This window comes from Lepidothrix coronata, unplaced genomic scaffold, assembly GCF_001604755.1.
Source record: "Lepidothrix coronata isolate B3197 unplaced genomic scaffold, Lepidothrix_coronata-1.0 Scaffold54, whole genome shotgun sequence".
Lineage (NCBI taxonomy): Eukaryota > Metazoa > Chordata > Aves > Passeriformes > Pipridae > Lepidothrix > Lepidothrix coronata.
In genome coordinates, this window is record NW_016690234.1 from 1946846 (window position 1) to 1971058 (window position 24213).

General features: G+C 47.0%; 1 long non-coding RNA gene across 8 annotated transcripts in view; it reads left to right on the top strand.

The window, feature by feature from the left end:
- LOC108498012 overlaps nucleotides 1–24213 on the top strand; it is a 387118-nt gene that overhangs the window by 38386 nt on the left and 324519 nt on the right. The window contains exon 1 of one of the 8 annotated variants that reach the window (XR_001875041.1): nucleotides 15047–15303. The exons of 6 other annotated variants lie outside the window; for them this stretch is intronic. This is a non-coding gene — a long non-coding RNA (uncharacterized LOC108498012). Of the gene's footprint in view, nucleotides 1–15046; nucleotides 15304–24213 lie in introns of those variants that run through there. One more of the 8 variants, XR_001875040.1, reaches the window with a different exon arrangement.

Sequence of the window (24213 nt, forward strand, 5' to 3'; positions counted from 1 at the left end):
GGCATGGAAGGCTATAGAATACACAGTTTTGGTTTACACTCATACCATGATGAACTCAGCTGTCCTAACTAGGACAACCAGTTTGATGAAATCCTTCCAGTACCTAAAGTGGCTCCAAGAGAGCTGGAGAGGGATTTTGGACAAGGGCCTGGAGTGACAGGGCAAAGGGGAATGGCTTCCCACTGCCAGAGGGCAGGGTTAGATGGGATACTGGGAAGGAATTCTTCCCTGTGGGGGTGGTGAGGCCTGGCACAAGTTGCCCAGAGAAGCTGTGGCTGCCCCATTCCTGGAAATGTTCCAGACCAGGTTGGGACAGGGCTTGGAGCAACCTGGGATAGGGGAAGGTGTCCTTGCTCATGGCAGGGGGTTGAACTGCATGAGCTTTAAGGTCCCTTCCCACTCAAACCAGTCTGGGATTCTATGATTTCTATGAAATCACCATCAACTTTGTCCTAGAATCTGTGCTGTAGGGAATGATTCCCTCCAGATTTGGGGAGATTGCTTCTCAGGATTGGGAGTGAGTCTGGACTCAGTTCTAGGAACAGGGCTGAAGTACTCAAAGGTGTTTAGGTAAAGCTGCTCTGTGTTCCTGGAGTTTGATCTCCTGAGTCAGGCTTGAGATTCAGGTGGCCAGTCATTGGGGATGAGCTGTGGATCTCGGTTTTGTTCTCTGTTTATCTGTCTGAAAGGACACTCCTAATACCCTCAAACAGTGACTGGCACATCCCTGCCCACCTTCCCTGCCCTCAGTCACAACTTGGGCTTTGTTTCAGCAGCACAAAGGTCTGATCAGCTGAGCTCCCTCTACAGTCCCTGTGTTTCCGTAGGCACAGCCCTTTCCTTTCCCACAGAGAGGTTTGCAGGAGTTGGCTTAAAGTTATAAGTTTTGGGAGAAGAAATAATTTGAATTCATTCCAGTAATTGGTTTCATGCAGGTGAGTGTTCCCAAAGCTAAAGGGAACCTCTGCTGAGCCCTGAGCCCCCAGAGCTGAGGAGACACCTGGAGCCTTGGCTTTCTTGTTTTTTTTTTAAACCTTTCCTTCTGAGGTTTATGTTAATTAAACACAAAGCAGTTAAAGTTTTACAAGCAGAATAACACAGTAAGTCTCCCTAAATATACGTACAAGTGCTCACTAGAATCTTTCCAAAGTAAATCTCAGGAAAATTTATGACAAAGGCATGTGGTACTGGCATGGTCATGAGTGGGGAACACACCTGCCCCCAGTGCTCCCAAACCCATCCTGCCCTTGGAGAACACAAAGGTACATGGTATGAGCGTATCTGTCTGTGAACATTTACAAAGCAACGAACAGGCAGTGCTGGGATCATGTAACGTTACACTGGAGCAACTGGGTGGATTTTTTCCTGCAAGTCTTAATTCTGCTGGGGTTTTATGCAGGTGTTTGTAAAGAGGCAAGAAAACGGCCCTTCCATGAGACCAGGTTGCTCCAAGCTCTATCCAACCAGGCCTGGGACACTTCCAGGGATGGGGCAGCCACAGTTTCTCTGGATAACCTGTGCCAGTGTATAAACTTCCAAAAATTGCCTTTTTCCTTCTCTGTACTGTAAGAAAAATTTAGGGAACAAACCAAAATGATAAATAAAAATTGTACTACCAGACCGCACTGCTACCTCAGCAGCCTGTGTGCTGCAGGCTGGGTTTGAGAAAATCCTCCAGGCCTATTTTTTTTCCTTAAAGAAAAGGTGAAAAGGAGATTATTTAAGTTTCAAATTCCTGAAGTTGGAAAATGCTGAACGAAGTTTTCTTTGGAGACGTGTTCTGTTGCTGCCCTTGTCTTCGCTCTAAACAGCTCCGAGTGGGCATTTTGCTTTCCAGGATTTTAGTCTAGTGATAATTTAATCTTTGGAGCCCTCATGGGCTGTGATCCTTCTAATCTGTGTGCTCTATTTCAAGGGAGAGAAATTTCCCATCAGTTTTCCCAGGATAAATGTGGAACCTGTTGTGGAAGAGGGCATCTCCTCACTGCTGGCTGTTCATTGCTGTTGACTTGCAGCTTATGGAGAGTTTGGAGAAGATCTCCCCTCCGGCCAGGGAGGGAGACATTCTTCTACTTCAGAAATTCTTCCACTTCAGAAGAACCTAAATGTGGACTATTTCTTGGGTCAGCCCTTGGCTTGTCCATCCATGCTCCTGGTGGCTGTTCTGTCTCCACTGCTGTTCATGGAGGGCTCAGACAGTTTTCCCTGCTGGGCTCCATCGGCCTTGGTTGCCTCCTGCCCATCATGAAACCTTCTGTAGCTATTCCTAGAGGCTCTCCCAGTTTCTTTTGTTGTGCATCTTCCAAAGGCATCATTATACATAAGGCTTCTAATATGAAAAATCCTCATTTTCCAGTTCAGATGAATACCATGGCCATTATCCAGTGATTACTTATGTCCTCCATGTCATGGTTCAATGTGCTCCATCTGGATGGATGCTTGCCTTATGATGTTCTCTTCTCCACTGTACATGCCTCGAACAAAACAGGCTCCCTTTGCTCCCTCTGGTTTTTGCTGATGACACTGCCAGACTCTGAATGTCCTTAGTTTCATTTGTCCATTCAAAGTTGGTGCACTTTTTGACTTGCTGTACTTTAACACACCGGCCTGCGGGATGTGATGTGTCAAATAACCTTTGAAAATCCAAACAGATTATGTCCCATGTTTTCTTCCTGTCTGGAGTCTGTGTTACCTCTTAAAAAAATTCCAGCAGATTTGTCAAAGACTCTGCTGGTGACTTTAATATCAGCTCACGTTTCTCCAGATGTTTTGTGACCTCATCACTTATTAATGTCTCCATGATTCTGTATTCTGCTGAAGTTACACTTATTACTGTTAATGTGGCTGTGAATGCCTTGCCTCTTGCCTCCCTACTGGACTGCATCTGATGACATGGATCTACTCAGGATGGGTTTGAAGCTCAAGGGAAAGAATCTTTTTTTGATCTTAGATTTGAGAGATTTAGAAATACCTCCATTTTCTTAATCTATTACTTTATTACTGTTATTTATTAATCTTGTCCAAAAGGAGTTGGGATGTTTCCAGTAGCACATGCTGTGAGGATCCTCACCTTTTCTGTCTGTCCTTGTTTCATAATCCATCTTGCAAATGTCATTCCAACTCCTGGAGTTAGACATATCTAATTCTCCTCCTCTTGGCAGACTGGACTTTTTCTCCTCCCTTCTGCTTCACACAGCCATTGCCACAGGACTGCAGCTGCCTCAGGTGCTTCTTGCAGGGAGATGAGACAGAAATCTGTCTACATCACCAACCCTAAAGAAGGTGCTTTAAAACCTGCCCTGTTGCTGGCTGCCAGCAGCTGGTGCTAAGCAGGGCATTGACCCTTCCTGGCTTTTTCATGGAACCATGGAAACAACAGTAACTTGATTTTGCTGTTCTTGTAGTCTTGGAAATGTTGATTTTCACTGAATTTCCAGAATGCTGTTTCAGAGCATGAACACTGTTTGTGCCTTCCGTATGCAGTCAGGAGATGGTGTGTGTAAGCAAACACATCCACCTGGAGAACCCATGGGAAGGTGGCACAGCATTTCCACTTATTTCCTTTCTTCAAAAGTAATAAAACTCCACGGGGGAGCATGAGAACTTTTCCAAAACTGTCCCTGCTTTGGGACTGTTGGAGTGACTGAGAATGGAGGTACGTCCCATGCTGCAAAAATTTATGGGAAAGTTGTAAGCTCCATGAAGCGCCTGGAATTTGGATGGGATACAAGCCAGCCTCTCCATTACATGTCTACAGCTCTCTGCATATTTGTGATTATCCTTATGAATAATGTAAACTCTGCTTTCAGATGGGAAAGGCTTCGGGAAGGAGTTAGGGAATGTGTCTGAGTGCTGGTAATGACCTCGGCACCCAGCAGTTTCTCACTGGATGGAGCAGGGCAGTCTCACTTAGAGCCAATGAAGTTTCCGGGTAAAGGAGCAAAAATTCTTTTTTCTTGCGGTCGCCACTTCTAGAACAATCCTCTTTTTTATTTGTTCAATACAAGTGTCAGGGCTGCGAGGAAGAACTCACAGTGGTGTCATTATGCAGCCTAAAACCAGTAGCTTTTATTTTGAAACACTCATGTCTGTGAAAGTGGATTTTCTCATGGCACTGACTCTTGAATCACTTGGATGCTGCTGTTGGACTTCTTATTTTTTTTAAGTATTTTGTAAAAGTTTACCATTTTGCTTCCCAGAACAAGAAGAATCCTTCCTCCTCCTTTCCAGGGAAATAAATTCTTTACCTACACCCCTTGAATTTCTGCACCTGGGAAATCCAGCAGGTGGCAAAGATGCTGGAAGCCATTTCAATGCTTCTAATGGGTAAGATGTTTACATTTCATGGGCCTGGATCAGAAGGGTCTGTTGTGTTGGAGGCATTGGGATAAATTCATCTACCTCATCTGAGAAAATGTGCTTAAAGTTCATCCATCGGCTTGTTCTCGGTGGGTGGAGCGTGGCAGTGGCTGGACAGGTTGTCCATCAGCAAGATAACTCCTGCAGCCTGGAGTAAAAGGAATCCTTCAAACAATTAGGCTACAAGGAGAGCACAGAGGGAGGGTTTAATCTTTTCCCTGCCCTACCAGAACAGGTTTAAGTGATGGTGGCAGAACACTTCCACTGATTTTGCTCATGCTCCTGGTACCTGCTGATGACACTTGGGCATTGGTTACGCTGAGTAGACTCATTCTCTGTAGCTGGGAATGTGCCCACCCAATTGCTGAACTTTGGCTAAAATTTTCCTTTGGTGTCTCCCCAAAATGCTGTGGTTCAGGTTGGACTGGAAGGTGCCAGGTTTTGTGCTGTTTACCTGAGGGAAGAAGAGGTGCTGCGAAGAATTGTTTCTCCATCCCCAACCTTCCCTCCTTCCTGCTGGTGAGGAAGACTTGGCGTTTGATCCAACAGCTCCACACCAGTGGTCCAGGCACTGGGTTATCCCTCCAGGACTGTATGTCCATGTGTCCTCTCAGCTCCCAAACCAGCCCGTTTCTCCTGCTGTAGCAATCCCGTGGCCCAGGAAGGGGAGAGAGGGGGAAGGTTGGCTTCTAGTTCTGATTCATCACTTTTATTGAACTTAAATTCTTTTGTTTTAATGCACACTTGATTGAGCCAGCATTTATCCAAACGGTTATGGTGTGTAAGAAAAAGAGACAGTTGAAGAAAGAACAAATGAATCTAATGTAAATCAAATACTTAACGCTTTTATAGAAACTACAAAGCCTTAAATGTGTATTCTTAATGGTAATTTTACAAAACTCCACCAGGCATCTTCAAATGGAGGTGTGACAGTGATTGTTTCAGGCTAGAGATGGCTTTCCTTTCACATGCTAATCATCTGCTCATGGTGATATTTCTCAGCGTCGTTGGAGTCAGCGAATTGAATAATTTATGGAATGAGTTTTGTTGTAAATTTATTGTGTCACAAGCAGGTTGTAATTTCACTAACAGTACACTTAAGTTATTAAGTAAAAAAAAAAAATAATGTGGTTGATAGGACCGTGCATTTGGAGGTTCTCTTGCTCCCTCCCCAACCAGTTCTCATCTTATATATTTTCAAACAGAGTATTTACCTAATTTCTATTCAGAATCTGATCTGAGAAAGGGAGCGAGAGAGGACATTAACATAAGTGGGTTTGCATTTGCACACTATTGTTGAATCTGGCAGTCGTAAACAAATTACAGAAGATTTTATACAGACAGAAATAGCATTAAAATGGCACCGCTCCGGTGCGGCGCCGCCTTTGTTCCCTGTTTGTTTCTGAGGAATTGGCCTCAGCTACAAGTGATGGAGTGCTGAAGGTACAGGCAGATCTGCAGAGCGAAGTGGAGCCACCTATTTCTTCCCAGCTCTGGTGTTTGGATGTCTGGGAGCCGTTGCTGGGAAGGCATTTCTGGGTGCACAGGGAAGGAGGGGACACGTGTGCCCCACACCCGCTGGCGAGGGCTGAGACCAGCAGTGGCCGAGGGGGGCTTGGCTGGGCCTGTACCCCACAAGGGAGGGGTCTGGCTGCCCCTCTGGGAGGCCTGGGGAACCTTATTGGTGCAGCTTCTGCAGAGTTCTACAGCCTCAAACTGGCTCTTTTATGATTTTAAACCAGCTGTTGAACCTGTCTGTAGTGGCCAGTTGTAACCCTTAGGCCCTGGGAATTTTGGGTAAAGGTGTTTTTTGACATGGGTTATAAACATATGTTTTGCCTCCCTGTACCACCCTCAACTCCTGCCTGTCCTCCAGGTGTTTTACCCTGTCCAGCGTCTCTCCTCTGCCATCCCTTGGAGATACTGGAATGAGCTGACTGTGCCATTACCTTTTCCACACCTGTCACGTGCAGCCATGGAAGGTGACACCTGGCTGGGCCAGGGACCCCTCCTGCTTCCCATGTTCCCAGCAGGGCTTTGGCAGCTGGAAGCTTCATGGAGTTGGAACTTGGTAGGATATGTAAATACCAGGAGAGGCAGAAGCGTTGTGATTGTTTATTTAATTGTTTCAATATGCCAATGTTAATACATATAATTACACACTATAAACACAGTTAATTACTTAAATGAACTAAATATTTTTGTGTCTCAATCTAAAATTGCAATCAAAAGTTCTCAGTGGGTGGCACATTTAGAAAACAATTTTCCTCCTGTACGGGCTTCAGTTTGAGTAGGCTCCCTATCTCCGGCTACTTTTGCTGCTTCTGTAAACTGCAGTTGAGAAGCATTTCTCTGGTTCGTTCCTCGGCTGAAATTCCTCGTGGAAGCTCTGTATTGTAATTATGGTGGTGCGTGTTAAATTTTTAATTTGATTTTCATTTGTGTATTCAATTGATATAATTGATGTGCATCTTTTCTCCCTCAGGATACAGGTTAATAACCTACTAACCTCGGAATGAAGGAATGATAAAAGGATCCCACACCAGAGTGTAAGGGACCGGTTATAATATATGTTTTTAGCTGTAGCCTTATTTTTTGTCCTGTGTAGCCTCTGGCATTTTGTACTTGCAAAGCCTTGACAGGCATTAAAAACATTAATTATTTTAATTTTAACGAAAAGAACTATTCACACTGAATGTACAAGGAAGATAATTAGATCTCCGTTTGTGAATATCTTAGGAAACAACAGAGAAAAGTTTTACAAACAGAATCAGTTTCTGTTTATTTTCCGAGCAGGTGCTTCTTGGTTGGTTTTGGTTTTCCACTTGTTCGGGCTGCAGCAGGGACTTGCCAAATGAGTAATATGTATCTACAGAAGGTGATGAAAGTGGGTAAAAGAAATGTTTAGATAAGATCAAGGCATTTGCTCCCTGTTGGAGGATCGAAGGTACTGCTGGAGCAGGAGAGAGTGCAAAGGCACCTGGTGAAACGCTTGGCAGGTTGGTTCCCGGGGCCTGTTCTGCTGCAGTGAGGTGGGTCCTACAGAGCAGAGCCCGAAGGCAAATCTGCTACTGCTGGAGCTGGAAGGTCGAGCTGTTCTGCCCCCTCCAGACCCAAAGAGAGGCAGAGGTGTTAGTGCTGGGCTGATGGAAATGCTACAGCAGGCCCCCCTGGCTGTGTGCCGGCTCAGGGACACCCATGTGCAAGTCTCTGTGGAGCTCGTGCTGGAGCCAGGCCGAGTGGAAGGTTATTCTAGCGGAGAGAAACCCTTTCTTCTGGTTATGGAGCTGGAAATGGAGCAATTAAATGAGCCAGCAGTAAGTGCAGAATTAGCACATGGCTGAGTCCACTCTCTGCTGGATGAGGCTGGAGGTCTCACAGGAATAGCAGGGTTGGAAGGAGTGGGGGGAGGGAACCAGCCCCAGCTGTTTTCTCACCTTCCTTCTTTGCCGAGGGACAATGTGCCCTGAAGTGCTTTGGAGCCAAACAAGAAAATCAAGGTGTTGGGAAGAATAACTGAAACACTCACAATTACATTAAACATCCCAAGGCACCCAAATCTCATGCTCCAGGAAGTAACCAAGCTATCAAGTGCTAGGAACTGGCAGAAAATATGCCTTAGTAAGTTATCCATTGCTAGTGTGGGCTCTGCTGAGGCTTTCTGTGGAGGGCCCAGCGCTGATGGCACGAGGGTGCTGCAGGGATCTGCGGGAATCCTGGTGTCAGCAAAGGAGCTCAGCATCCTGCAGCCAAACGGGGACTTCCCTTGGTGTTGGCCCTATTTAAGCAACTGGGAGTACTGGATAATCTGTCCCAAGACAAATATTTAAATGGGCCATCTTATCCCAGGTTTTATCACGGTGCTATTCCAGTACCTTCCAAGTGCAGATCAGGGTTAGAGAAGGTCTGGGAAGAGCAGACACCTATGTCCGTTGGGCAGTGATGGGTAATGAGCTCAGGGACTTCTAAAATGCTTCAGCTGGATTTGGAAATGAAAACTATTGTAACCCAGGACTGTTCAGGGAGTTGATTGGTAACAGTTGGCATTTCTGTATCTGGTAGGGAATTTGGAGAATGGCAACATCGTATGTTTGCTGGCCAATGTAGTGGAGACCTGCAAATGAGGACTGAGTTAATTAGATATAACCTGCATATTTATTCAATTAGTCATAGCAATTAAAAAGCCTTTGTATATTGGGAATAGTGATGACAGGGAGAAATCTGGGTAAATTTCTTGGGCTTCTCCTCATCCCAGCTCCCACTCTGTGGCCATATCAACAAAGACCAGTTAATTTGCATTTAAAATTATTATACTAAACAGGAATATGTGCAATGTTTACAGAAGCCAGCAGAACCAGTGCTAATGCCTTTATAAATACATTCAGTGGTCTGTTCCTGTGGGGAGAAAATTGAGTTTACTCTGGGAAAGTCAACTTGCAATTTCTTGACGTGTGTGTGTAAAGCCTCATTTTTAAAAACATATGAGTAGAAAGACATAGGTTCCTTAAAAATTCCTGTGTGGTGTAATCCTGGGCAGTGTGCACAGCAAGATGAAAGCTGCAGAGCTGGGCTGAGTGGTTCGTAAGCCACAAAGAGGCTCAGCAGCATAAACAGCGCAAGATGGATGAGCCGCGTTGCTGGGGACGCCACTGCAGCTCCCAAATTGAATCAGAGACTCTGGGATTTCAAACTAATGGGACTTTCTGCTGAGGTAAAGCAGACTCTGGTTTGTTCTGCTGGTCCACCCCCATCCCTGTACTGGTTCTTGCATCTTCTAGGGGAAAACCCAAGAACCTTAGAGGACACTGGTGCTACACAATCCCACCCCAAGATAAATCTCTTACTTAGCTCCAGTAGTTGAAGATTGACAGAAACTGTGCCGTACAAGGTTTAATATCCTTCTAAAGTTATTAGAGTTCATTAGGAAATCTTGTTGGTTTAACCTGGTCGTGTTGGTGCCCTCAGTGACTTCCTTTGGGACAGTCCAACAGGATGTGTTACAAAAACATGTTTTGTTTTGGCCCTGTTCATCTCGAGTATCGTTGACTCTCTAAGTACACTAGTTTTTGCCTCTAGTATACATTTCCTTCTATTATTAACATTGATTTTCTTGGCCAGCTGTATTGCTGATTCCCCTCTTTCCTCACTACACTCTCCTGTGCTAATTAACTTTTATCTTTTCTACCAACCATATTAAAGAGCATACATAAACTGACCTTGTGCCAAGGATGACTTGGCCAGGATGTCACACAAAGCTTCCAACTACTGGAGTGCTAAAAGGTGGGCACAGATCTAGGGATGCTGTGAAACCCCCTGGTTAAAGGTTTTATACAGCAGGTTTTGTTCCTGCTTTCATACAAGTTTTTTTTTGCTTGGGGAGCTCCCAGAGCCCTTTTAATTTCTGAACTTTCTTTTTACCTTATGGTAGTTTATTATGATTATTGTTATTTATTGCTATTGCAGGTGAAGCAGGAGGTGAGCCTGACTCACAGGTTGGGGAATAGTTTGCATGCTGACCATGCACCACCTGAGAGGTCCATGTGCTGTCAGTGGAAGGCCAGGGTTGTCTTCAGATCATCCCTGAGAGGGGCAGGGGCTGTGTTTAGCAGCAGTGCAGTTGTAAAACAGCAGTTAAATCACAGACCTATCAGATTTCTATTTTCAGGCTTCACATTTCTCTTAAAAATGTTTAATTCAGATGTGCTGATGTCGGAATCACGTGGTGAACCGGTGCTGTGTGTACGTATAGTCTGTAGCTGTTGGTTGGATCCAACACCATCATTTCAGTTTTCATCCTCTGATGCAGTGTTTCCCCCTGGTCATTTTATTTTTTTGCTAATTTCAACCTGTGGATCTCAGACTAGGTACCTCAAAAAAACTGGATTTACTAACCCCAGTATTTGCTTTCCATGTGCTTCTGAGTGTCCCACAGAGCCTGACTGAAATGCACCATTATGATGCCCAACAATTTTGCAGTGTCAGGCAGATGGACTTTGCCACCTTCATTTAAAGAAATATTTATCCCCATTTTTATGTGACTCTTTTTGTGTGAGTACATGGCACCAGTGTTGGTGGTTATTCTCAAACTGCCAATAACAACGTCACGGTTCCTGAGCTCCTCCGGTTGATTAGCTGGTTGTCACTGATGAGTGACCCCTAAACCCAAGAACCCAGAGGGGCACAGCCAGCCCCCAGCACCCACCTGCACCCCACACCCATTGTCTTCTTCTCCATTGTGTCAATACAACGGTGAAAACCACGTAGTTCTGACCACAACATTCTGAGCAACTTCAGGCTTTATAGATTAAATCTCACATCTTGAAGTGCACCCAAAGCTGACAGCAAGAGAGTTAATAACACACCGAGTCTCCTGCCATGTCCTAAGGCTTTTTTCTTCAATATTATTCAAAATTTAGGCACCTTTCATATTAATTAAATGGTAACTTTCTGTATCCCATGATCAAACTATTCAATAATGCTTGCTCAGAGCAATCAGAAATGACAAAAATAAAGTACTAATATAATTTTATTATGAATGATTCGATCCCTGGGGTTTCTATCATATTAAACAAAGAAACAAATTAACCAGTGACTGAATTAAGTGGAGGAACTTGCATCATGTAGAGGCAATAGATTTTTTCATAGTTAAGCTGCCAGCTACTTTCATGCTTCAAGTCCAGTTTCTAACTTTCCCCTGAATTTCCTAGAAATAATCTTGCCGCTGTGTATCGATGCATATGTCAGTGTGGAGCTGGTTTTTTAAATAGGAAATACAGTAAAGAAGATCAGAAGAGGAATTTTGAATGTACAGATCTACTGATTCAATGATGTTCTGAGGACAGCTGTGGTAGCTTGGGCAGGTCTTTGTGGATGGCTGTGGGCAGCACCTCCCAAACCTGACGCCACTTGGTTGTGCTGGATGGGACACTCTCTTGTTCATCGACTCTCTCATTTCCCAGCTTTTAAAATAATGACCATCCTCTCTATTGCACCTGTCAGGTGTCTGAAGGAGACCACTGCACATGTTACTGGGATGGCACAACACAAGTTTGCTGGGATGTGGTCACTGATGTTTAAGAGCATGTGTGCCATCCATCCCGTACCTGACAGACCACGCCGTGGGTCCACAGTCCTTCTCCATCCATCCCGTACCTGACAGACCACGCTGTGGGTCCACAGTCCTTCTTCATCCATCCCGTACCTGACAGACCACGCTGTGGGTCCACCGTCCTTCTCCATCCCTCCTGTCATGGCTCTCAGCCCTCCTGGCAGCGATGCTCCACATCTGCTGCACCAAGGGGGTCAGACAGGGAACATTATTAGTCCCCCAGCTTTTAATACTGCAGCCATCCTAATACACCAGATGCCTTTGGTCACGTATCTCTCTTTCTAAAAAAGATATTATTGTTAACAGAGGGATTAATCAAAATAGGGGTGAGCAAAAGCCTGCCTGTTCAGGGCAGCCTCTGGTTTCAGCAGTTGTTCAGTAATGGGCAGCCTCTTGCTCCTCGCTATAAACATCTGGATGAGGAGACTGAAAGAATTAAATTTTGTGCCTGAAAAATGACATATTGAGTAGGAGCTCTGCTTTCATCTCTGGGATCGTGTTTGGAGAAGAATCCGCGCAGAGTCTCAGCGTTAACATTCTTTAACTGCTCCTCAAATTACTAATGCTTCACGTTGCTTTAATCCATTCGGCTGTAATAGCTTTATTAGATTAAACTCCCTGCTGAGCGAGTGAGGAACAGTGGGATTATCACACTTCCCTTTGAACAGCCAGTAAAGACAAAATAAATGGTTAACAAAATAGAGCAAATTCAGTTTGCAGGTGAGCTGCAGCTCCCAGCCCCGTGTGCTGTGGATGGGCTCTGAGCCTCCCTATTATTCCTTGCTTGAAAAACACCTCTTTAGCAGCCTGAAGAAATTCCCGAGGTAAAAAAAGAAGTCCTAATGGAATAAAAGTTCCTCTTTCCCCTTTAGATGTGTTGCTAATTGCATCGTGCCCACTGCAGGGGCAGTGTGAGGAAAACCTGAAACCTTATTTAAGAAAAAAATAATTTTTAGCTCCACATTTGCTGGAGCTGTAGGTGCGCCAGGAACAGCCTTTATCCAGTGTCTCCAGAGTGGGAATGCTTAATGACTGATTTTTTATTATTTTTTTAGCAAATCTAATTAACTATTTGAAGTATTCCATCGAGAGGCTCACGGTTACTATACACAAGCAGTGGGTGGCTCTTCTAGAGTCTCTTAAAAACTCAGTTTCTTCTCAGCATTCTTCAAATCCTCGTCTGCTGGAGCAATTTGAATTTTGTTATTAGTGACTGCTGGAAATCATAATTCAATAAAGACTAACTCATTTAAAAATGCTCCATGCTGAGCATGCATTAGGTAACTTGGGAAACTTCGGAGACACAGAAAAACATATACTAATATCCAGGTCTACACAGGAAATTGGTATGGCACTGAGCAGCTTGAAGGAGGCTTTTTGTATGTTTTTAAGAAGCTGCAGAAAGGTTGGAAGGAATGCAGGTTTTTTCTAGTAAATCTATTCCTTCCCTCTCCCCAGCATTTTTTTCCTAACGTGCTGGCGTCTGTCCAGAGGAACTGGAGCCCCCAGCATGCAGGGGACAGTGAAAATACACACCATAAACATTTCTGTAATCATTTCCTAGATAAGTACGAAAGCTGTCGGGTTTCTCTTCCTGAACGCCATGTATGTCCCTTATTACTTGTCTCAAATTAGTTTGGAAGTTTTAAGGATCTCTCCTGCCCCATCTCCCCTTATACCCTTTATGGCAATACCCTTACAGCCATAGAATATATAGTCCTGCCACAGGGAATGGGCCTCCTGCTCGGGGGTTTGAGCCACATCTGCAGCTGGAGCAGGCTTGGGAAGCTCCCGGCCTTGTGCAAGGATGTAATTTCCTAACACGGAGTTCCCTTCAGAGGACGCTGTACTGCCTCATTCCTGCCCGGTGCTGTCCGGGAGCCGTCCCTGCCGTGCTTCATTTGTTGCTCCAGTTCACCCCAGGAAATACACAGGGGGATTTTGTTCCCAATTTCTTTCCCCACAAGTTGTTTCATCTTTAGAATCACAACATTTCCTGCCAACATCAGAGGTTTCCATTCTTGTCTCCTCTCTCCCTTGTTCTTTCTAGCCATTTTCAGACTTATCTAGCCCTTGTGTTTCTTACCCTTGCTCCCTTTCATCCCTCGGTCCTCTCCCGGAGCCTCCCTCGTTTCAATTCTCCACTTAGCTCGCCTTCAGAAAACAATTCCCGTCTTCCACCTGGTTTTTCTCCTTTGTTGCTCTGGGGTTTGATTTCACCTCTCTTTGTCCACTTCCCCCTTCTTGTTTTTTTTTTTTTTTTTCCTTTTTTTTTCCCCTCATCCTCTTTTTAAAATCAGAGAAAAGGATCAATATTGTCACCCCCTCTGTTTGATAAGACAATGCTGGATGAACACAGTGGCAATGGAATTGTTGTCTCTGCAGAGAGGGAGGAGAAGGGGGGAAGGTGCCGCTGCGCAGGCAGGGCCAGGCCCTGGCAATCCTGGGTCAGGCTGGACCAGCCTGGATAAATATATGTAATTGCATGGATAAAAATCTGGGACAAAGGCCTGGGTTCTTTGCCCAGGCAAAATGCCCATGGAAACAGGCTGGTGTACGTCAGAGTGGAGAGGCCAATTTTAGGTTGTTTACCCAGAGACAATTTAGGAAAGCCTGACAGCAGGAATGTCCTGCTCAGCATCACGCCATGGCCTGGGTGCGTCTTCTAGACTTGGTGTGTTCTCTGTGTGATCTGTGGAAGCTTGTGATCCACAGGGAGTCAACATCCCTGTGTTGTACCTGCTGTGCTCTGAAACCTGTTGTGAAGTGCAGCGCTTGGGGGGAACCTAGCCTGGTTTTGGGATGGGCTCTGGGGAGACCTTAGAGCCCCTTCCAGTGCCTAAAAGGGCTCCAAGAGAGCTGGAGAGGGACTTTGGACAAGGCCTGGAGTGCCAGGACAAGGGGGAATGGCTTCCCACTGCCAGAGGGCAGGGTTAGATGGGATACTGGGAAGTAATTCTTCCTTGTGAAGGTGGTGAGGCCCTGGCACAGGTTGCCCAGAGAAGCTGTGGCTGCCCCATCCCTGGAAGTGTCCAAGGCCAGGCTGAACGGGGCTTGGAGCAACCTGGGCTAGTGGAAGGTGTCCCTGCCCATGGCAGGGGGTGGAACGAGATGCTCTTTGAGGGCCCTTCCCACACAAACCACTCTGGGATTCTGTGACACCCAAAGCAACTTTAGGGGAGGCTGAGTTTTTAAAAACTTGTTTTTTTCTTTCTCTGTGTGAAAAGTAGGTAGAATTTACTGGGGAGAGAGTCGAGCTTCTTCTCGCCCTGCCCCTCTGCTCAGGGGCCCGCTGCCCTCGTTCTCGGCGGTGTCACACGTGGGTCGCACGTGTCCCTGCAGCCCCCAGGCCAGCCGTGCCCGGGCTCGGCCGGGCCATGCGCACAGTTACAGCCCGGGGCGATGCTGCCCTCCCTCCGCAGGCCTGGCACGGCCGGGCGGCTGTTTGTTGTGCTGTTATTTGTGTCGCGCCGCTCCAGCCGGGAGTGCCCCGGCCCCGCCGCTTCCCGGGCCCAGGTTGCCCCCTGGGGCCCCCGCGCGCGGGCACGCGCAGGGCTGGGGGGGTCGCGCGCAGGCTCCGAGCGGCCCGAACCGGTCGGTGCCGGAGCGGGTTCGGCGCAGCGGCCTCGCCGTGACCCCGTTAGGTACAAGTACCTCCGACATTCCCCGCCTGAAAGTAATGAAATACGGGGTGGGCGCGTCAGGGATGGGTCCGTTTCTCCAGGTAAGGCGAATTCCTCCTGGAAGGACAACGCGGGAGCAGCCCAAGCCATGCTGAGCGGTTGCTGATTGAGGAACCGGCGGCGGGCCCGGCCCGCAGGAGCGGCTGCTGGTAGGTGTGTGTGACTTACCACAGGTTCTGCTGTTTTCTGTCCGTGTATACTAAGCCTTTGGTTGAGGATCTGGTTCATTCCATACTTGTATTAATTATTGAATAACTATATTGAATGCACATATTTGATAGGGCAGGGTTAGATGGGATATTGGGGAGAAATCCTTCCCTGTGAGGGTGGTGAGGCCCTAGCACAGGTTCCCCAGAGAAGCTGTGGCTGCCCTGCCTGGAAGTGTCCAAGGCCAGGTTGGATGGGGCTTGGAGCAGCCTGGTCTAGTAGAAGGTGTCCATGCCCATGGCAGGGGGATTGGAACCCTCCTGATCTTTAAGGTCCCTTCCAACCCAAAACAGTCTGGAATGTCTTGCTCTTATGAGTCAGTTTGAGTCTGCATTTACCTTTGGTAACTGTAAGTTTGCACTTAGTGCACAATTTTATTTCCTCAACTTGTATCTGGTTCAGCTCCAAGGCTTTAGAACTCGCCCCTCTTGCCATGTGCCACCCCAAGAGCATCTGGTTCCTTACTCTCTGTTGACAGAAAAGAGGGGCAGGGGCAAGGCTGGCCCTGCAGAGCTCTAAAAGAACCTGGCCAGTTTTAGCCTAAAAGGACCCAAACCCACAGGAATTCCTTGGTAGTTTAATCCTGGTGCCTTAGGATGGGGCAGGCCTGTGGCAAATTGCACAAAACTCAGTGTTGCAGGTCTTTCAATGACATGGGGAGGGCAGGAGCGTGTTATATCACAATTCAAACGGGTGGCTGGTCCTTGGTGTGCCAGCAGGTAATACCTTTATGGAGTCCTGGGTATCATCAGAGCCCAGGAAATAATGGCTGAGGCCAGAACTAGGCAATATAATTTCTTTAAATGTAAGAAAAAAGCAAAACGCAGAAAATGGTGATGGCATTTTAACTAACTTCAAGTGTGCTGCTGGTTCAGTCGCCCCTTTGATGTTGCAGCCGGGTGACCTGGCCTCCCCCGCCATTCATCACTGCCTGGAAATCAAACTCGCCCATGCTCCTGCTTTACAGTCCTCCCTCTGTTCTGCTAATAAACACAATGTTAGTGAAAATAACCATCCGGGAAGCGTTCAAAGGGGATATCCACGGATGAATTTTAGTGAGAGTGCAGTTTCTTGCTGCCAAGCCCGAATCTTCAAACTGCTCCACAGAACAGAGCGTTCATCTAAACATGTGGCATGGGAACACGAGGTTCCCAAATCCCTTTGCTCCAGGGGCAGCTCTGTGATCAGAACCTCGGGGAAATGCCTTTAGTTATTTTATTTCACCTGCATTTTACAGTTCCAGTGTTAGTTAAGGTGTCAGCTGTGTAAACACAAAAACCTACATTTTTAAAGAGTGGTATCTGAAGTGGAGAATTCCCTCCTGATGGTCCCTGGACGATGCTCAGGGAGTGGTCCCAGAGGCCAGCAGTGCTGGAGAGCTGCTCCTGGAAGGGGTCGAGCCCACTCCAGTGGGCACCAGGAGTGTGTAACACACCTGGGCATGGGCTGTGTGTGTAACACACCTGGGCACAGAGCATGTGTTAATTCACATGGACAGTGCACCTGTAACACACAGGGCACAGTGTGTGTGTGTGCGTGTGCGTGTAACACACCTGGACACAGTGGTTGTGTCACACCAATGTGACCCTTGTCTCTGGCCTCACAGTGATGATTTAATGGCTTTGGGTCATCAATACCCGGGTGCCCAGGAAACAGGACTTCTAACGAACTTGGTGCCTTATCCCTCCCCTGAGGGGGGGGGCACTGAGGTTGAATTAGAAGAAAATTAGATGAGGGTTTTGTGTTGTTTTGGATTTTGGACTCTGGCACGAGTTTGTTCTGGGTTTAGCAATTGCTTTTGCAGGGTGTTGTCTGGATCGTGTAGGAGCGGATGAAGTGGGCTGGGAGAGCCTTGTGGTTGGGTGAGCACAGCTCTGCTGTTGCTTTCAGAGCCTGGGTTTTCTCCTCTTAGATCTGGTGCTTTTCATCCTTGCTGCCTCTTTACCTTGTTCTAGTCAGCTCTGTTGTATCTGTTGTGCAGAGTAACAGACGTGTAAGTCTAATACAGTAAATCATTGTATGTATTATGGCAACACCAAGAAAATATCTCTTAGCAGCACCAGAAAAAAACCCCACATTTAATTTTCTGATTTCTTGCTGAATATGGAATGGAAAATATGTTGATTTAACTCTAAAAAAATGTACAGTTAATTTAAGGGGGAAAAAAAAAAGAAAGGAACCCTTTACCATATCTAATTTCATTAGTAAACTGTAAATGGAAATGATGAAGAGGTACGATTTCAAAGGGCTGGGAACCCACACATTTTATGTAGCATTAATCATGTGCTCTTAATTTTTCCGCAGCAGAGCTCTGTGTTCCCACCCGGCAGTTCATGGGGCAGTGGGTGAGGGTGGGCAGTGGAGCCCTGCAGGGACCCCCCCACGGCTGGGACCCCCCGGGGGGGGGTTGTGGCCACGTGTCCGAGGTGTTGGGGCTGTGCTGGGGCTGATCCAAACACGGGCGTTGCTGCGGCTCGTGTGTTCCACGTTCCTCTGTCAGAGGCTCTTTCTCTTCCAGGCTGTAAAGAGGGTTAAGAAAGGAATTGTCTCTATTATGGTAATTAAACTCCCAGGAAACAGCCTCATTAGACTAATAAAGAGTAAATAAAACAGGCAGGACACACTTCGGTTTCCAGTAGCGAGGGCAGCACTCACCTCCCCTCCTTCGCCCACCCACCTGCCCCCCACTCCTGGGCCCCAGCACCACCTGGATTCACCCCCTCACAACTTTCCCAGCATTTTTCCTCTTGGGCCAAAGTTTTCCTTGCTCGGACTCAGGAGAGGGAATAGATATTTCTAATGCTTGGGGAAGTTTTCGGTTTCATTTTGCTTATCTTCATAAAACCCTCCTGGTTTTGCCTGGTGGGGGGCAGCCCTGGCTTGGAGGGGATGCCATGGAAGGCTGGAGCCTGCCAGATGCATGTGACAAAACGTGGAGGTTGGGTTTGGTTTCTTGCAACAGGAATTTGGGGCACACTGGTGGGTGACATTGCTCCTCCAGTGCTGATCCCCAAGCCAGGCACTGCACTGAAAACACACAAGCAGCTCTCCTGCTTTTTCAGCAGCAGATTACGGAGGGAGAATGAAATTAGCAGTAAAAGTATTAAAATATTGATAGCAATCATTCCATGTCCTGGCTTTACTAATTAATTATTAATTTTACCTTGAAGGTTAGCGTAAGAGATGGACTTTACTTTATCAGGCCTCTACTTAGCATGATGTTTGACTATATATTTTTAAACATTATCAGGGCTCTAGCAAATAGCTCTCATTTTTTCTGGTGAGGGGATTTGCTTTGTGTGGCTTCATGAGGTAGGAGAAAAGAGGGTCACCGAGACGATTAGAGGAATGGAGCATCTCTCCTTTCCTATGACGAAAGGCTGAGAGAATTCGGATTGTTCATCCTGGAGAAGAGAAGCTTTGGGGAGACCTAATTGTGACCTTCCAGTACCTGAAGGGAGTTGACAGGAAAGATGGAGAGAGACTATTTACAAGGGCTGGAGTGCCAGGACAAGGGGCGGTGGCTTCCCACTGCCAGAGGGCAGGGTTAGATGGCATATTGGGGAGAAATTCTTCCTGTGAGGGTGGTGAGGCCCTGGCACAGGTTGCCCAGAGAAGCTGTGGCTGCCCCGTCCCTGGAAGTGTTCCAGGCCAGGTTGGACAGGGCTTGGAGCAACCTGGGCTAGTGGAAGGTGTCCCTGCCCATGGCAGGGGGTGGAATGAGATGAGCCTTAAGATTCCTCAAACCCAAACCATTCCGCGATTCTATGAAAATAATTTTTAAACTGTGCAAACTTTGAATTTGCTGTGAAGAATGTTTTCTTTCTCAAAAGCAAATTCAGCATTGATAAAAGATTCAAATATGGAAGTGTTTATGTGTAGCTGTGCTCGGGAGAAACCATACTGATTTCAGTGAACTCCACACGCGGGGAGGAGCAGGGCTGTGTGTGCAGAGCCAGAGCTTTACTTTTGTAAACTTCCCATTTCCTCCCTTGCATCAGCACGGTTTAAAAGATCTTTTACTGTCTTGAGGGTAAATACCTTTCATTTCTGAAATGGTAAAACCCAATTCTTGCTTGTTTCTCTTAAAGTGGACCCAGCTTTAAATGTGGATGAATGGAAAAATCTTGCCCAGCCGTCCCGGGGAGGGCAGCTGCAAACCTCCAGCTTTGGAAACAAGCATTTTCATTCTGTTGCTTTTAAAAGGGAATAGCAGAAAAGGAAAATTTTGCTGTAGCATCGTGAAAACCAGAATTTATCCAGTCTGGGCCCTTTTAAGATAAAGGAAATAAGGAAATGATAGCTTTCTTGTGCACGCTGCTTTCCACTTGGAGCATCTGCAGGTCCCAGCGGAGGTGCCGGAAGTTTTGACGTGCTTTGCAGGAAAGGGACTGTGTGTCTCGGTGTCTGTGCTGTGTGGAGACTGTACCCGGGAGCACAGGATGGGAGTGCTCACCTGACAAAAAACTCACATGGAGCTGTCGGAGCCTCACTTGCTCAAACGAGTTAGAAATCCCCACTTAGTTTAAATTTTTTGAGGGGGGTTATATTTGTTCACCAAAATGGCAAATTCAGTTTACACAGCCCTGTTAAGTAGCAGGAATCCTGTGCTGCTTTGCTGCTCATCACTGCGAGTGAGATATTGATACACTTAAAAAGGGTATTTGTAGCTTTTATCTCCAGCGCTTTTTAAAGATCTTTTCAAGGTCTTCCCAGCCCCTCTGCTGGTATCTTGTCTCAGCACAAGCCACACATCAAGTACCAGCGTTGCAAGTCCTTTGGGGCCGTTCAGCATAAAACTGTAGGCGCAGCCTCTGCCTGCACATGGCTGAGACCAGGGGGCTGTGCTGGAGCCCCCCCCCCATCACCCTGCTCTCGCTCCCTTTCCAGGAGTGCAGCCACAGAGGAACCTGGCTGTGACATCAGCTTTGTCAATCTGCAAGAAGGAAAAGCTGCTTCTGTGCACTCAGGTCTCGGTTGAGCCAAGCAGATGCCCATTGACTCAGGCTGGGGTCAAGGAATTGGCACTGGTGTAACAGAAATGTGATTTTAAGAAACTTGCTCCCAATTGCCTCCCTCCTCCCCCTTTTAGAGTATCACTTGCAGCAGAAAAATGCCATGTAGCATCCATCTGTGTCCAAGTAATTGTGGGGTGTGTGTCAGCCCAGGGTGATCATGTGTGTGCGTGTGACATGAAAGCACTCGGCTTACGGTGTCCAAAAGAAACAGCTAGAGAGAATTTCCTGCCATGTGAAGTGACTATCTTTGTATTGTTTCTAAATTATGGGAACAAATGCAGGATTTAAACCAAATTTCAGATGGAATACAGTTAGCACCAGTTCTGCAGAGACTGGCTGGAGCCGATACACCAGGTTCCATGGGTGCAGGCCTTGGGCAGGCTCTCCTCTGCTTCAGGGACAGATTGCAAAGCACTTTCTTCAAGTTGTTCCTGAAGAACGCACGGTTTGTGGTTTCTGTTAGAGGCTCTGAGGTATAGAGATGGACTTCCAGAGGTCCTGGAGCTGGGAAAAGCCCCCAAAGGCTAGAGTGAAGCAGGCACGCATTGCCTTCTACTCAGATGTGAGTGGTCTGGGACAGCCACAGGCACAGGCAATTTTTCAGGGGTTTGATGCCGACCCCCTTGTCCCTCTCCCTGCCGTGGGTCCCCGGGGTGCCCGAGCATCTTGTGCCCAGAGCTAGGCCTGAGAGCCTCCTGCCCTCCAGAGCAGTAGATCCACTAAGATACATCTTCCACAAAGACAATTTGTGCCACACCTGTCATAGTGTGACAAATGCATTTGATCTCCTCCTTATGGCCTTTGCCGTGAAAACATTTCAGACTGTTGTGCTGGAGGTTGAACAGCAGAGAGATGCAGAGCCTGGAATGGGAAGTGACACCATCTGAGCAGCCTCTGCTGTGCTTGGCAGCGCGCTTCCTCCCCTCCCAGCATCCCTCATCCTCACACCTCCCCCAGGTGAGGATTTTTGGTGGCTTCTTCCCAGGAAGTGGCTGCTCCTCTCGACTTCTGGAATGGCTCCATGGCCTTCTTTGAGCCTGGGACCAAACACCCATTTCATGGTTAATACCCAACTGACAAAGGGCTTTGGCTCCAGAGAAGCTGTGGCTGCCCCATCCTTGGAAATGTTCAAGGTCAGGTTGGATGGGGCTCTGAGCAACCTGGTCTAGTGAAAGGTGTCCCTGCCCATGGCAGGGGGTGGAATGGGATCAGCTTTAAGGCCCCTTCCAACCCAAACCATTCCATGATACTAAGATAAGGTGTTCCTAAGCAGGAAAGAGAACAGCAACAGGATACTAATGAGAAGCACTTTGGGAAGGGGGGAGCAAGTTATGGTCTAGGAACCTGCTTCTTGGCATCTTCATGGAAATATCTCTTAGAGGTCAGGAAGGAAGGTCATGCAAAATAGAGTGACTAGTGGGTTTGGCTTGTGTGACTGATGTGTTAAAGATGATCTGTTCCTTCATTAGCAGCACTTAGTGGTGGAGGACACCAGAGGACACTCAGGACAAGGACAGGATTTTTAACGAGTAATTTAGAGCCTGTCTGCACTGCGGGATTAGCTGGAGGTATAACCTGAGAGCTGCCAGTAACCCGATGCTTGTGGGTGTCTGTGACTGGAGCCAAGGGGTGGCGGGAGCTGCTGCTGGTGCTCGTCCCTCTGTGGGGCTGGACTGGCTGCTCTGGACACGTCGGGCAGCTCCAGAGCTGTGCTCCAGGCTCACTGCTCGCACTCGGAGCTACTCAGGGGGAGTTAATGTACGTGTGATGGCTGCAGCTGACAGGGCAGTGAGGACAACCTCACAGACACCCCATGGAACACGAAAATCCACACAGAAAGTTGGGAGACAGCACATAGCAGCTCTCAGTTAAATCCTTTTCTTTCCTTTTTTTTTTTTTTTGTGAAAAAAATTCTTTCCACAGTAGCAGACTTGCAGCTGTTAACTAATCCCATAACAAGTGGCATTTAGCCACACATTTTCCAAATTAAATAAGCTTGCATGTTGGACTAGTTTCATACCCTGTAATACAAATACTTTCCCTGCTGGGGAAAAAAAAAATTAGAAGAAAAATCCTCTCAGGCGTAAGAAGAGCGGAGAAGGGGAAGGTGGGTGTGCGGGGCCGTGTCGCTACTGCTGTCCCTGTCAGCACGTGGCTCCGCGCGAGCACCGCGGCCGCTGGAGGATCTGATGGGTTATCAAGGACTGCTCATGCTTAAATTATTAGTTAAGGCTGTGACATTAAAGAATTGTTATTTGGTCATGGTCTCATGGCTGTGTTTTGCCAGGAGGTGTTTGGAAATTCTCGTCTCTGCTGTCACGTAATCTGTACTTGCCCTTTTGGGGCTTTTTTTCCCTGGTCATTTGAATAATGTTTTCAGTTCCTGACTGACTCCGGGCTCAGCAGCTTTGGGCCACAAGCAATTAACGGCACATGTTGGTAGAACTTGGGCTGGATCTCTTTTGAGGGTATTTGAGAGCACCTCCTCTACCCCCACCCACCTCCTGCACATTTTTTAAGAATCCCATTAAAAATTTTTCAGGATCCCCATCCAAGCCAAATGCATTGTTTCCATGGAAACAATTAACGGGGAGAGCAATTTATAAGACTGATGTAAAAAAATGAGCACTTCATCAGCCCCCCTGCTGCTCTGATATAAAATCTTGAGGCAGAGGCCGGGTAAGGTTTGCATAAGTGATATCCTTAAAAAAGGGGGAGACAGGGAAAGGAGCCTGGGAGTCTGCCCATGGCATGGTGAGCGATGCCTATTGTGCTGCACAGGCTGTATTATCTCTTGGAAAGGACGAGGAAATTCGCATTTCATGACGTCTTTTGAAATGCTTTCCCTTTAGAGAAGGGTGCTTTTCCGAATCCCACCCTCTTCCACAAGACACACAGCTGCGTTTGGGGATAGAAATCCTTGCTGGGGATGGGACTCATGGCTGGGACTCATGGCTGGGGCTGGGACTCATGGCTGGGATTGGGAACCATGGCTGGGCAGGGCCAATGAGTCCCAGTGTGGGACCTTGCCTTTGATTAAAAGGCTTTCAGGAGACCTCAGATTTCCCTGGTTTAAAGGTTTCTCTGGTTAGAGACCTGCCTTAAAAGTGTTCTCTTTGTTGAGTTTTTAAATTATTATTATTATTGTTATTACCTTTTTTTAAATTTATTTAAATCTGCTACTTGAGCTTTCTCCTGGCCAATGTTTTGCATTGATTTTGTCAAGGTATGTATAAAACCTAATCAGAATCTGCTGTTTAAAAATCACAGTGCTCAGGGCACACGCAGTGAGGACCATTGTTCCGGACAGGTGTCTGACCAGGACTTGATTTGGAATTTCCTGAAGAGCTTATTTTGGGGAAAAACTAATAAAAATTTCATCCTGCACAGCTCTGCTGCAGGAGAAGCAGGAATCCTGCATGTCTGCACTCTGAAATACGTGGCAGGGATTTTAGAGCCTGACAGAAAATGTTACCTGGTAAAGGAAAATTCTTCTTGGATCTGGTTCTGTATGGAATGGGCCGGAGTGGGGCTGTGGGGCTGGGAGGGATGGAGCAGCTTGGGAGAATTCAGCTCAGGGCTCTGGCAGCGCTGATGGGCTGTGTAAGAATTAAATGACTGAAAACCATAATCAAGCAGGAGTTCTTTGCTCCTTTTTTCACTGGTTTCCAAGGGTTTTTCCTGGCTGGGGGTGTTTTCCTGCAGAGGGCACTCGCCATCCACGAACAGCACCCGCAGTGAGGCTGTGTCCATAGCATCCCCTGCCAAACCCGGAGAGATGGAGAGAAAAAAATGTAAATTATGAAAGCAAATGATTCCCTGGTAGTGCACGAGGCCA